Source organism: Adiantum capillus-veneris, chromosome 28 (assembly GCF_014529385.1).
Source record: "Adiantum capillus-veneris isolate H3 chromosome 28, ASM1452938v2, whole genome shotgun sequence".
NCBI classification, from domain to species: Eukaryota; Viridiplantae; Streptophyta; class Polypodiopsida; order Polypodiales; family Pteridaceae; genus Adiantum; species Adiantum capillus-veneris.
Window position 1 is genome coordinate 18,369,905 of NC_140958.1, and position 14,488 is coordinate 18,384,392.

Below are 14,488 nucleotides of genomic sequence, written 5' to 3' on the forward strand. Positions count from 1 at the left end.
AGAATAAACAAGTTCACCAGGTGCAAAAGAATATGCTAAGACCATATGTTAGCAAAAAGAAATCTATTGGGAAAGATTATCTCCCTATTTTGGAGTTTTCTTATAATAGTGTAAAGCATGTTATTACTTATTTTAGTCCTTTCATGCTTATGTATGGTTTTTAACCTAAGTCACCGGTTATGATGGGGTTGGCTATTGAGAAAATTCAACATGTCTAGGACTTTATCCACGATCATATGGATTTATTGAAGGTTCCTCATCCAAATGATTGAAAAGCACAAGGTAGATTCAAGAAGTATGCTGATGAGAAACGTCAACATGTCACTTTCACAAAAAGTCAAGAAGAGGCATTCCTTTCATGTTCTAAAAAGTCTGAAAATTGGTTATCCATCTAGTTATCTCTCAGCTATTCTGACCCATTGTGTATACATTTGCTTGGGATGCATCACTAAATTACAAGGCAAGGCACACCTTCCATTCCTTATTACTTTTGGGACATAGAGTGCCAACTCTCCACTATACTTCTGCATCGCACTTTTGGTAGTCACTATTGTGTCTTGTGCCAAGTCTAAAGATGAGGATCTCAATCCACACAAGGCTACGATCCAAGTGCCATAAAGCTAGGGACTGAGTTAAGACCACATTGAAACTAGCTCAATGCCCATACACTAAGTCGTGGTTTGAAGTAAATGCGTTGCATAGAGATTGGGCCACACAACATGATATTGTTCTGCTTGTGGTCACTTTTGTGGTATTCTACTTTGAGAGAATGTCTTCATTTAATTGTATCTCTCTTAAATTGTTCCTCTTTCTTTTGAAATTTATTTCTTTAGCTCTCTTAAATTGTATCTCAATTATCTATGGCCGTTTCAATGCCTATCTTTCTACACTACACTCCAATACATGTAAAGAGATCGTGTCTATCTCACAAGATTTGATAACACATCAATACTTTGCAATGTCCAACATCGACTTTCTAGGGCAAGGCCAACCAAGCAAGACTAGTTATGTTGTGTCACTGCAAGTTTTGCAATGTTATTACTTCTAGTCATACTCGTACTCGTTCAGGTTCTCACCATGCATCTTATGCATCAGATTGTTATCCTTTGGCTATTTCTAATTTATGTGATGAGAAAGAACCTTTTTGATGAAGCACAAATTTTTTAAAAAAAAATTGGATGGCTACCATGCAATCAAAATATGATGCACTTATAGAAAATGACACGTGGACTTTATGTTTTTTACATCCCCTCGAAAAAAGGCCATTGGTATGAAGTGTGTTTACAAGTTGAAACGTAATCCAGATGGTGATATTGATCGCTACAAAGCTTGACTTGTTGCAAAAGGTTACCCACAACAGAAAGCCATAGAATATGAAAAGACTTTTACTCCCACTTATTGTATGACTACTATTGATTTTCTATGTGCATTGGAAGATCACTTTGGATAGGATGTACATCAATTAGACATTGTTATTGCTTTATTGAATGGTGATATATTTGAGGAAGTTTATGTAACGCAGCCTCTTGATTTTTGTCAAGAAAGGACAAGAATATAAAGTGTGCAAATGTAAGAAAGCTTTGTACGGGTTGAAGCAATCTCCTCGTGCTTGATATGAGAAATCTCACACTCATTTGGTTAAACGGGGCTTTTGTAACAGTCCAATTGAAAGCACTTTGTATGTCAAGCGTGAGGTTGATGTATTTCTCATTGTCATTCTATATGTAGATGATTTGCTGATTATTGGCCCAAATGAGACACATATTGCTGAATTGAAGGCTAATTTGAATGCTACTTTCAAGATGAAAGACTTGGGGCTTTTGCATCACTACTTGTGCATACAATTTAAGTAGTGTGATTCTAGTATTTCCTTGTGTCAAACAAGCTACATGGAGACATTACTATCTAAGTTTGGACTTGAAGACTGCAAACCTATTACTACTCCAATGGAAATAGGTCTAAAATTGAGTCTTCATGATGTTGGTGATCCTGTCGATGTCACTCTGTATCGGTATTGGATGCCTTATTTATGTATGCAGTATGAGGCCAGATATTGAGTTTGTAGTCTCACAAGTCAACAAATTTATGCACATCCCATGGTCTAAGCATTGGCAGGCTGTCAAGAGTATTTTTTGCTACTTGAGTGGCACTTTACATCCTAGCTTGTTTTATCCCAAGGGGGGATCATTGCTGCCAGATTACATGCTTTTTCGGGCTCAGGATCAGATTGGGCTGGCTGTTATGACATGCAAGTGTCCACAAGTGGTTTTTGTTTCATGCTCGGCAATTTATGCATATCATGATTGAGGAAAAAGAAACCTCCAATGGCCACTTCCAATTATGAAGCTAAGTAAAGGCAGTCTTCATAGCTACGATTGAGTGGGTATGGTTCAAATGCCTTATGGCTAACTTGGGTGTTGGACAAGACACTATCAACATCATCTACAATGACAACCAAAGTGCATTGGTAGTTGTGAGGAACCCAGTTTGTCATGCTCGCAGAAAGCACAAGGTGCATTATCACTATGTCAGAGAGAGACTCTCAACAAGAGAGATTAGCATGGGTTATGTTCCAACATAGGACAACCTTGAATATCTGTTCACAAAGGTATTTCCTCATGAGAATTTTGAAGCTTTCCACAAAGCTCTAGGATTACTCCCCTTTGTGGATTGATCCTACCTCAGGGCATGGCACTTCCGTACGCACTATGTGCCATCTCTCATTCACCACATCACTCTCAGGGGGGAATTTGTTACCATATATGAGGTAGTGATGTGTGTGAACAAACTTAGGACCACCGTGGCATTTTTTCCCTCACTAGGAGATCCTCTCCCTCATGCATTTTTTCCCTCGCTAGGAGATCCTTTTCCTTGTGCATTTTATATATGCCCATAATTCTAGGGCTAACTTATCTTTCCATTGTGCACTAAGCTATATTCTCTCTGTTGTGTGCCTTGAGCTTCTTCATCTTCGCCAAGCTGTGTGTGTTTCCCTACAACCCTAATTCCAACACACACAAAAAAGCAAGCAAAATAAAATTTTGAACGAAGATTACCAAAACTCTGATATTGTACCATCATAAAAGAAATAAAGACATCCACACAACGTATGGTTAAAACATCCAGAGAGATGAGAGACCGTGCAAAAAAAAGTAGTTTCATCACAAAATTGTTATTCACCACAAGATTCCTATAAAGTGCCCACACAAAGGACAAAAGTTGAATTACTTTTAGCAGCTATCTATTCTTGATTTCTACAAATAAGAGGATATTACAAACACCAATAGAGAACATTGTCTTGATGGTGTTACATGGTTTTATTAAAAGAGCACGTTTAGAAAACATAAGTCTAAGCAAAAAATCAAATAATTTTAAAACGAAGCATCCATGTGCCTCATATATCACCTAAGTAAGAGATGTTCGACTTAAAAATGATCTAATCTCCTCCTAAAATATTTATATTTATACAAAGTAATTCATTGAGCATTTCTATAGATGAAAATATAACAAATATAAAATTTAATCATTTCATTGTATTTAAAATGTCTCAAAATTTTAAAAGTAAATATCCATACATCTCATTATGAGTTTAGAGATAGAGTTTTGACCTCAAAATGAAGTAAAAGCTTCAAAAGGATTTGACCAATCTAAATTTTTATAGTTTTTTAAATTTGATAATTTTGAACACACTGTTGCGTCTTGAACGCCCAAAAATTCTAGAAACGATTGTCTATATGTTTCATTCTAACACCCTAAGACTAGGGTTTAGACCAAAAAAGCTCGCGAAACTACCCGAAAAGGTCTTGCACCAATGCGAGACCCTTTCGGTGTCATACTGGGGCACGTTTACAATGTGAATTTAAATCTTTACCTCTCACTTTATGCTCTTTCATATGAAGGACCAAATGTGACAATGTACATAATATCATATGTGTGAGAACGGTTGCCACGATTGTAGTCATGTACATACGTCAGCGAGGCCCTGGACGTGGCACTATAGCATATTTATCACATTAAAATATGCCCAATTTGCTTTAGAAATGTACATATGTCAAGGGCATGGAGATGGCACACTCGTTTCGCCTAGAAAGTTCAGTGCGGGCGATTTCATACAAAAATAACAGGATTCGTGCACAGTCTAAATGATGCATCTAAGGATAGTCAAAATTTTATTTGAGCCCAAGAGGATTTTCCATAATTTTAGAGATTTTTCTCAGCTCGTATGAGCTCTTCACGGGCTAAAAAAGACATCTTTGGACTAAAAATGGTTAAAAATGATCCAAAATTGGTCAAAATGGCTCAAAATGCCACATCACTCATGGTGCCATGACTATTAGAGCTGAAGGAACATTTCAAAAGAGGGAGATTAGCACTTTGAGACTCTCTATCATGGTGTGCTAGTGCAATCCCGCACAGTCTTCTTCCCTGGTGTGCTAGTGCAATCCCGCACTGTTCCTAACTTGTATTTAAGTGTGTGGGGGGTCCAATTAGGGTTTTCTCTCCTCCAAAATGTGTGTGACCTTGTCTATGGAAGTGTTGAAGTTTCCATGAAATGGCCTCGACGAAGAATCGAAGGCATAAGAAAGTGTTTTTGAAAGTGCAAACATGCACTGTACCTGTATAATTGGAGCGAGGCTACACCAAATCATCACACAGATGAGTTGATCTTGGTTCCTTTTTAGACTGGAGCTTTCATGGCTGGATTTTTGTTCATTCTAAGTCTATTTTTCACTTCAAATCAGTTGCAACTCACTTGATTTTGTTGCGAACTCTCATAGTTCAAGGCTAGCCTGGCGCTTTCCTAACCGCACTACGCACTACGCACTTCTTGACACAAATTTGGTGACCCGATGCAAAGCATGCTAGGGCAAGGGTTCAAAATCTTACATTAAGACCTTAAATAAAACCTTTAAAGATATGGAGCAACAAGGGGTGTGGTTTGATCCGGTCACAATGCAATTGTTTCAAGCCTTTGCGGTGCTTATGCAACAACAACAAGCTGCTTAAAGAAGGGAGCTTTATTCAAAAAAATCCCTTCAATCAATGGTAAAGAAAATGGATCAGTTTTATGTTAAGATGTAAGAAAGTATCTTTGTATGTAAAGGAGATGGAGTTGCATTGAGTGCCTAAAGTAGAAATGGTTCAAAGTTCTGACACGGTTGTGGTTTCTGAGATTAGAGAGCATGTAAGGGAACATGGGGGAACTTCGTAAGCATATAAATTAGCTTAGAAGGAATATTGTTTTATGGAGGACTCTGAAAGGGTGACAAGGAGAACATTACTAGAGTGGGTAGTTCGGCCAAAAGAGGGAATTCCGCCTACCGAACTGCTAAGGGAATTTGAACGATGCTATGATCAACTATCAAGGATTGAAAAGGCTACCATAAACTTAGAGAAGACAAAGCTCTTTTTGCACGTTGCAGGTAAAGAGATTCAAGAGAAGTTAGAGTTACTACTTGAGGATAAGGATGTTGAACATGGCTTAAAGATCGATTGGAATGAGGTTGAAGATGCAGTTTCACTGCTAGCTACGCGACAATGACAAAGAGACAAAATGATAGTCAATGCAACTCAAGCCCCAAGCATTCTTGAGAGTCCCAAAGCATGTTATTGTGGTTCCAAAGAGTGACAAATCTATCCTAGATGATATTGTTAAATTGAATCTGCTACGAAGGGTAAAATGACTAAAGACGTTTTCCATGAAGCTAGAGATTGCATTTGGCTAGAAACAAGTTGGTATGACCATGTAGACTCTTTGTCAGTGCATGTATACATTGCCAAATGTCAATCCAATGAGACCGTTGTTGAAGAGAAATGCATGCATGAGAATGGGGATGAAGAACCTTCAAAATGGACCATGAGGAGTGGAGGTAGAAATGACACAATGCCTCCTAAAGCAGCTTCTCCACAAGAGATGCCTATACTTGAAGTGCCTATGTAGGAAGCTTCTAAAGAAAAGAAGAAGGAAGCAATGAAAGCTATAGCAAAGGGTCTGTGGCCTACAAGCTCCAATCCGATATAGAGGAAGCAACAGATCTCAAAAACATTTTGGAGGAGAGGATTTTGAACAGTAAGGTTGAATTTACCTTGGGTGGGGTCCTTGGAATAGCAAAAAAGGAGTTCCATGAAGAGATCATTGACATAATCAAGAGAAAGCAATAGCCTCTTACTAAATCTATCCATGTACATGGTGAAGGAGAGACTGTAAATGCACAAGGAGTATAGGTTTATGGTGAGTGAAACCATTGTTGGATGTTACAAGTCTAGAGGAGGAGTAAAACAGGTTCACTTCTTGGATGATGAAGATGAAGTTGAGGAAACTCACAAGAGTTATTACTCCAAGAGTCATTGGGCAAGAGCAACTATTGAGACCCTAGTAAAAGTGGGAGACTTAGAAGAGCCATTGGTCAGAGATCAACCTCATGTCCAAGAGTCTTTATCAAGAAGGAAAATGGCCAATTGATATAAATCATGGATGGATGATCCATGCAGCAAATAACTCATCAAGGGAGCTAAATGGAGCTTGTCCAAATGTAAGGGTGACTATAGGAAATGTGAAAGATGACCAAAACTTCTTTGTACAAGAAATGCCTACATATCCTCTTATACTTGGGCAACCATACATCATTGCTACTTGTATGGAAACAAACATGATCGATGATGGATCAGCTTATGCTAGGATAAGGAGCAGGGGATGCGAAGCATGCAGTTCAATTACTTATTGTTTGTGTGGATCATGAAAGGGATTAAGACACTTTAAGAGACCAACACTTGCCAAAAACAAATAAAGAAGTCAAGGACTATAGGGATATGAGGGGTTCTGGCCATGTACCATTGTAGAGTGGGATTGCAGTGGTACTATAAGTGAAAAGTTCTCGCATGATGTATATGAAAAGGAGGTGTTTTCTATAGGCTTTGTAGGATTGATAGACTATGGATCTATCACCTTTACAAAGTGTGAGGACTTGTAGTGCGGTGAAAGACAACATGTCAATAGTGTACAAAAAGGTTTTAGGACCAATGGTTTTATAGAAGATGATGAATGTATTGTAGGTGTGCTTGATGAGTGTTCATTTGTGGATACCATGCAAGACTTGAAGTCTTTAGTGGATTGCAATTTTTATATAGGAAATGAGTTTGTGAAAGTATGCTCTATAGAAATGTACAAAATCATTGAGGATTTCAAAAATGCTCAAGGTGTTGATGTACAAGTGGAGACTGCGTCTAAGATTGTGGCAAAGAAAGTGAAGTTAGTGACATTACCTCTGTGAAAAGACCAAGGAAAAGATGGAGCAAGCTACTTTGCAACCTAGTCTTCGTGACCCAAGCAAGATTGGGCACAAGTTTACATAGGGTTCTTTAAAGGAGTTAAAGGTTGGTTGCAAGAATAGTTTGTCAGAAGCTGAAAAGGCATGCTTTGAAGAGATGCTTGCCAAACATGGAAAGGCTTTTTCATTTGAGCCGCATGAGATAGGGTGTGTTGATCCTTCCATTATTGATCTTATGGTAATTTTTACTATCCCTCATGTACCTTGGAACTTGCGGCCTATTCCAGTCTCAAAGGCTCATTTTCCAAAACTCATTAAGTTGCTTAATGAAAAGATCAAGATGGGTATTTTGGAGCCTTCTTGTGCTCTATATTCAAACAAGTGGTTCAGGGTTCCAAATAAAAATGGTTCTTTATGCTTTATCCACGATATGCAACTTGTGAATAAGGCTACAATTAGAAATGTGGGTACAAGAACAATTGTAGATGAGTTTGCAGAGGCATTTGTAGGAAGGGCGATATATTTTATGGGGGATTTGTACTCAGGGTATCATAAATTCCAACTAGCAATGGAAAGCAGGGACTTGACTACCATGAGGGCACCTTTGGGTTTGGTAAGGATGTGAATCTTACCTCAGTGAGAAACTAATTTAGTTGCACATATGACGAATGGTACAAAGAAAGTACTATGTGACTTCATACCTCAAACTACAATGCCCTTTCTTGATGATGTGCAAATCAAAGGATGTGATGCAAGTGATATACATGTACCTCTGGACCCAAGGGGTGCCGCAAGTATGCAAAAAATCATATCATTGATTGTGATAAGATCTTGTAAAGGTTGGAAAAATTGAACCTTACCTTGTTTGGTCAAAAGTCAGTGTTTGGTATGAATAAAGTTCTTATAGTGGGACATATGTGCCGGACATATGGTAGAAGACCTTGTCTAGGAAAGATTGATATAATTCAAAGAATGAAAAAGACATGTATAATGTAATTGAGGTTTGAAGGTTCTTGGGTGCATGTGTGTTTTATGTTATTTTAGTTTCCACATTACGTGCATGTAGCAAAACCTTTGTATCAACTCTTGAGAAAGAACCAAAAAGAGAAATGCATACACATGCCATGAGGAAGTTAAAGAATTCATTCCTTATGTCTTCAACTTTGAGGAAAGTAAACTATGAATGCGAAAAACATGTGATTGTGATAGTGGATACTACCCCCACTGGAATCGAATGGGCGATTAGGCAAGACGATGAAGATGGTAAGCGATATGTGGTAAGATTTGGAGAATTGGTCCTAAGTGGTCATCAATGCAATTATCCATAGGTTAAAGGGGAATTATGGGGAGCAGTCGCAACATTGAAATGTGATAAAGAGTATTTGATAGGTGCAAATCTATGATCACAAGCTACTCGACTCCCGACATTGCTATGTTAAGATAGATTGCTTATATAAAGTCTTTGAACCCAGAATTTAAGCATATTGCGGGTAAAGAAAATTCAGTTTGCAGACATGATTTCTAGAGAAGGATATGAAAAAGGAGAGAAAATGGTTGTCGAGAGTGATGATGTTGGCACGAGGTTTTATAGTAGCTCTCATGCCACTAGTGATCATATTTGCCTATCAAATGCACTTGAGTCATTTACAAAGGACCTATATCAAGGTAATTGGTTGCTCATTGGACGTTGTTTGAGAACTTTGACAAGGCAAAAAGAATGGACTAATCAAGAGTTCAAAAGAATACGCAAAAAAGACTATTGATACTTTTTGAAAGATGGATACTTGTGGAAGCATCGAAAACAAAGAAATGGAATGCCGTTGAGAGTTATGAATGATAAGGGCACTCAAAAGGAGCTTATCAAAAAGTTTCATGAGTCTTTATGTTGGACACAAAGGTGTATGCGCCACATTTACTATAATCAAAGAGAAGTATTGGTGTGGAAAGGTATGTATAAAGATGTATCTCACTTTATGGAGTCTTGTGAAACCTTTAAATGTATTCAAATGTACGTCATTGTGATGGGTTTCACCCTACTTACCCATTTGCCATGCATTATAAGTAGGTTGTATCTAGTGACAATGGTGTTGGGCTTATGGAAAATGAGATACATGTGCTTGCACGAGTAGACTTGACTAATCAGGTTGAAGGTCGTGCTCTAAGAACAAAAGGCACGGAAGGATATGTAAGTTCCTCTTGAATTATGTGATTAGCTATTATGGCAGTGTTGGGAAAATAACAGCAAACATGGGTGAGTTTGATGCCGCCAAAGCTAGGAAATTTTTCTCTATATGTTAGGTATTAAACTTGCTCTCACTACTGCATACAACCCTGAAGGGAATGATAAATCAGAACATGGACATCCTCCTATCATCAAAGCTTCAGATAAGACTTGCAAAGGAAAACTAGGCGAGTAGCCTAAGCTATTGCCTTATGCTTTATGGGTTGATCGTACAACTCATAGCTCAGTTACTGGTTATATGCCTTTCGAGTTGATGTATGGTCAAAAAACTATAATGCCAATTGAGGATGTAATTCCCACATAGAGTATAACCTTAAGAAGATGGAATGAATAGGGAATACTTTCTTGCTTTGCGTATACAACAACTAGAAAGAAGGCCTCAAGATATTGAGATTACAGCAACACGATTAAAAGATGCCACGTTAGAGAATAAGGACATAGTTGATAAGAGGCATAGGCTCATACCTAAAGCTGTTGAGGAAGGTGATTGGGTGTTAGTGTATGACAATATTCTTACCAACCAACATTCAACAATGAGAAAGCTTTCAAAAATATGGTTTGGTCCTTATGTGGTCAAGCATGTACATGGAAATGCAACTTACACCTTACATGAGTTGGATGGGACAAAAATGAAGATTCCCCTTGCAGGGAAGGAATCAAACTATTCAAAAGAAGAGGCGATACAAATCCCTTTGTTTCACAAGAAAGTCAAAATGAAGGCTCTGATGAAGATATTGTGGATGAGAATGAAGAAAGAGAGGATGATGCACTAGAATTCCCTGAAAGTGATGATGAAATTCATATGTATGTTGACTTAAATGAATACTGGACTTGCAAAGAGATATGTGTGGCACATGCAAGAGGATGTGCAGGTTTAGAGGGGTGGATGTCGTGGTGTGACACATTTACAATGTGAATTTAAATGTTCACCTCTGTCTTTATGCTTTTTGATATGAGGTACCAAATGTGACAATGTACATAATATCAAATGTTGCCATGGCTAGAGTCATGTACATACCTTATCGGGGCGGTGAGGTCCTAAACGTGGCATTATAGTGTGTTTTATCACATCAAAATATGCAAAATGTACACGTCAATTGCATGGAGATGGCATACTCCTTTTGTCTAGAAATTTCAGTGCGGGCGATTTCAACCAAAAATAGCAGGTTTCAAAGTGGGAAAATGAGTTTCAACACGTAGTTTGAGCCCAAGAGGATTTTTCCACAATTTTAAGATTTTTTTTCAGCTCGTTGGGCTTTTCACAGGCAAAAAAGGACATTTTTAGTCTAAAAATGACCAAAAATGGTCAAAAATGGCTCAAAATGCCACATCACTTTCAGTGTCATGACTATTAGTGCTGCAGGAACATTTTAGAAGAGGGAGATCAACACTTTGAGCCTCTCTATGAAGGGATACACAGTCTTCTTCCATGGCGTGCTAGTGCAGTCCTGCATTGTTCCTACCCTGTATTCGAGTGTGTGGGGGATCCAATTAGGGTTTTCTCTCCTCAAAAAGGTGTGTGAGCTTGTCTGTGGAAGTGGTGAAGTTTCCATAAAATGGCCTCAACGAAGAACCTAGGGCATAAGTAAGTGTTTTTGAAAGTGCAAACAAGCATTGTACCTGTGCAATTGGAAGCGACACCAAATCATCACACACATAAGAGTTTTAAGTTGATCTTGGTTCTTTTTTAGAGTGAAGATTTCATGGCTAGAGTTTTGTTCATTTCAAGTGTGTTTTTTGCTTCGAATCATTTTGCGACTTGCTTGATTTTTCCGCAATGTGCACTTCTTGACACCGGGAAATTTCCAAATGGAATGGCACAATTTTGGCCACATGATTGCATCTAGAATGGCCTAAAACCCTAGAAACAACTATCCATACGCAATGGATGGCCATTACGTATGGATAGTTGTTTCTAGGGTTTTAGGCTATTTTGGACGCAATTATTTGGTCAAAATTTTGAAATTCAATTTGAAAATTGCTCGAAAGGGTCCTAGTCTTTTCTAGGATCTACGGGAATTTCAAGCACATTGACACATCAAAATTATCCATATTCATCTCTTTCACAACATATTATAATAATAAAAACTCTATGATTTGACACAAAATACCTTGTAAGGTTTTAGGTCACGTCCACGTCTCTTTCGTAAAGTGTTAGAACAAAGTGTGTCCACAAAATATAAAAGCAAAATTAAAGTCGTGATTTTCTAATTTTAGTTTATATTTCACTTAAAATTGAAGCAAAGTATATGTTTAAAATATACTTTATTGCAGTCTAATTGTTTCTAGAGAGATGGCTTATAAATCATTATGCAAAGGAATCTTTTCAATGTCAATGTGCACATTAGTTAGTACGAGTACTCTCTACTCTCCCCAAAGCAACCTTGATGATTGGGTTTCATGTCATGATTTCTCAATATCTATTCAATGGCAGTATGAGTATAAATTAATATTTTGTTATATACACTATCTTCCTTTTGTAAACAAGTGGACAAGTCACCTTTTTTAATCAATCTTTTCCTTAATTAGATGTATGGCTCGCTCATTATTTTATTTTCTCAAAAAAATTTGCTCAGTGTTTGGTAAAACTCTCTCTCTCTCTCTCTCTCTCTCTCTCTCTCTCTCTCTCTCTCTCTCACACACACACACACACACACACACACACACACACACACACACACACAAAGCAAATGGTGTGTCTCTTAAGAAGAGAACTAGAGTGCTTCGTTTAGCAATGTTTGCAAAGAATTAAATTTGAGCAAAGTAGTGGAAAATGTATGTGCCATTTCAACACTTCTCAAACAAAATAAGACCAAATTTTTTAAATTAATCGATGCTATTTCCATGTCTAAGAAATTTATTAACTAGGGGAGCGGAATCATGAGGCCATAGGCCTTCAAGGTGCAAGCATAGGTGAATGCACTTGGAGAAAGACCTTTCCTTCGCATCCGGCAAAAATAGGCAAGCTTACTTATGACAAGCATGTTGTGCATATTGTGCAATGAACGCGTTGCAGGTGATGAAATTCTGGAGAGAATGCCCATCAAGAACTTGTCATGCTTTTGTGATAGTACCACATTTGGCATACATATTGGCCAAAAAACCACCAACCATGACATCGTTAGCCAACATCCCTCGACTAGAAATCTCCCATGTCAATGGCTTGTGTAAGGCCATTGGCCTTCAAAGTGCAAGCGAAAATGACTGCATTTGGAGGAGAAAAGCCTTCCCTTCACATCATGTTAAAACAAATCAGAGCTTCCTTACCATAGCCATGTTATGCATATCCTACAATCCAACGTGTTCGAGGTGATGACATTTCAGAGATAATTCACATCAAGAACTTTATGTGCTTTCATGAGAGCACCGCATCTGGGCATACATATTGACCAAAGCACCACCAAGTATGACATATTTAGCCAATAGCCCTTGCAAGCATAGGTGACTACATCTAGAGAGAGGCCTTCCCTCACCATCCGGTCAAACAAACTAGTGTGGTGATTGATGACATAGTTTGTTTTCTCAATTTGTGTGGTTCACAAAATCTCCTGGGAGTGTGACCTGTTTTGTGTCCATAGAGCAATAGCAAATCCATTGAAAAATATAGGGAAGAAGTAATGTCTACTACACAAGTAGACATGAATACCATGATGAGGAAAGATAGTTTAGAGCTTCCTCAGCAAGCTCTATTGAGCATATCCTCCTATAAGAGCATTCCAAGAGACTTTGTATGGCAAGAGAACTAAGAAAATTTATTGCAATTGAGGAGGTGCCTAGTTGTATTACATCCCATAAAAATAGTTCATCGCTTCCTCAACCAGCCTTTGAGTGGGCAAGAAACCCTCACTTTGCATCTGGGTAAAACAGCCTAGACTCCAAGTCGAAACACACAGAGGTTTGTTATCATTGATACGCAACATATTGGCTAGCAAGCGCATTGAGCTAGTTAAGGTTCATACGGATGACAACCCTGCAAATGCTCTAACAAAGAGCCTACCCTTAAACCGGTTTGCACATTGCATGGAGATGATGGGTGTCATAAAATCTAATATCTAATCAACCCAAATGAGTTTCTCGTATTAAACTGATCATTTAATGTGGGAGAATAAACAGGAACAAGGGTTAGAATATAGACATGTGCTTACAGATCTATCTCACCATGGGGCCAATGGTAAAGGGGTTCAAATGAGATATGGTATGTCAAAGAGCAAGGCTACACAATGGAGCTTAAAAGACCTCAGGGTTAGCTTCATTGAAGACCTCCAAAGGTTAGTGTTAAAAAGTCCTTCGACCTTAGGTAAGCTAGGGCTGATGAGCTTGAGGTGGGAACCCCAGCCCAAGCTTGAGGTGCTTGTTGTGCTTGATGACTAAGGTGCTTGTCGTGCTTGCTAACTAAGGTACTTGTCATGCTTGCGGACTAGGGAGCTTGAGGTGCTTGTGGGAACACTACCCAAACTTGAGGTGCTTTGTCATGTTTGCTGACTAAGGTGCTTGAAAGTAAGGTGTCCAAAAGTCAAATCTCATCCCTACAAGAAAGGTGGCGATCCCTAAAGCTTGGGGGATGAGAGAGAACACACACACACTCACACAAGGCAAGCTTGGTACAAAGAAAGCATATAGGACACTTGTCAAGTTCCTCCTCATGTTGCCCTCATGGTGTTCCTAAAGCCTATTGGTTAGCCTCCCAAGAGGTCCAATGATAATTTAGCTGATTTAATTTATTGTTTTTGCATTTATCAAGTCTTGTCTCTCAAAGGGGAAAGGGGGACACTTGTCCCAAGACTGCCCTTGTTACTTGTAATGCATCCTTCATGTGATTGGCCAGTCTTGCAAGGGTCCAATGAGCCTCAAGCTTGAGCTACAAGGGGGGTCCGACCAAAGCAAGAAGGGGGTTAGCTTGGGGGATATACTCTCACACACACTCTCATTGTGTGAAGTGCAAAGTGCAAGAGCTCCATCTCGTTCTCCAAGATAGTAG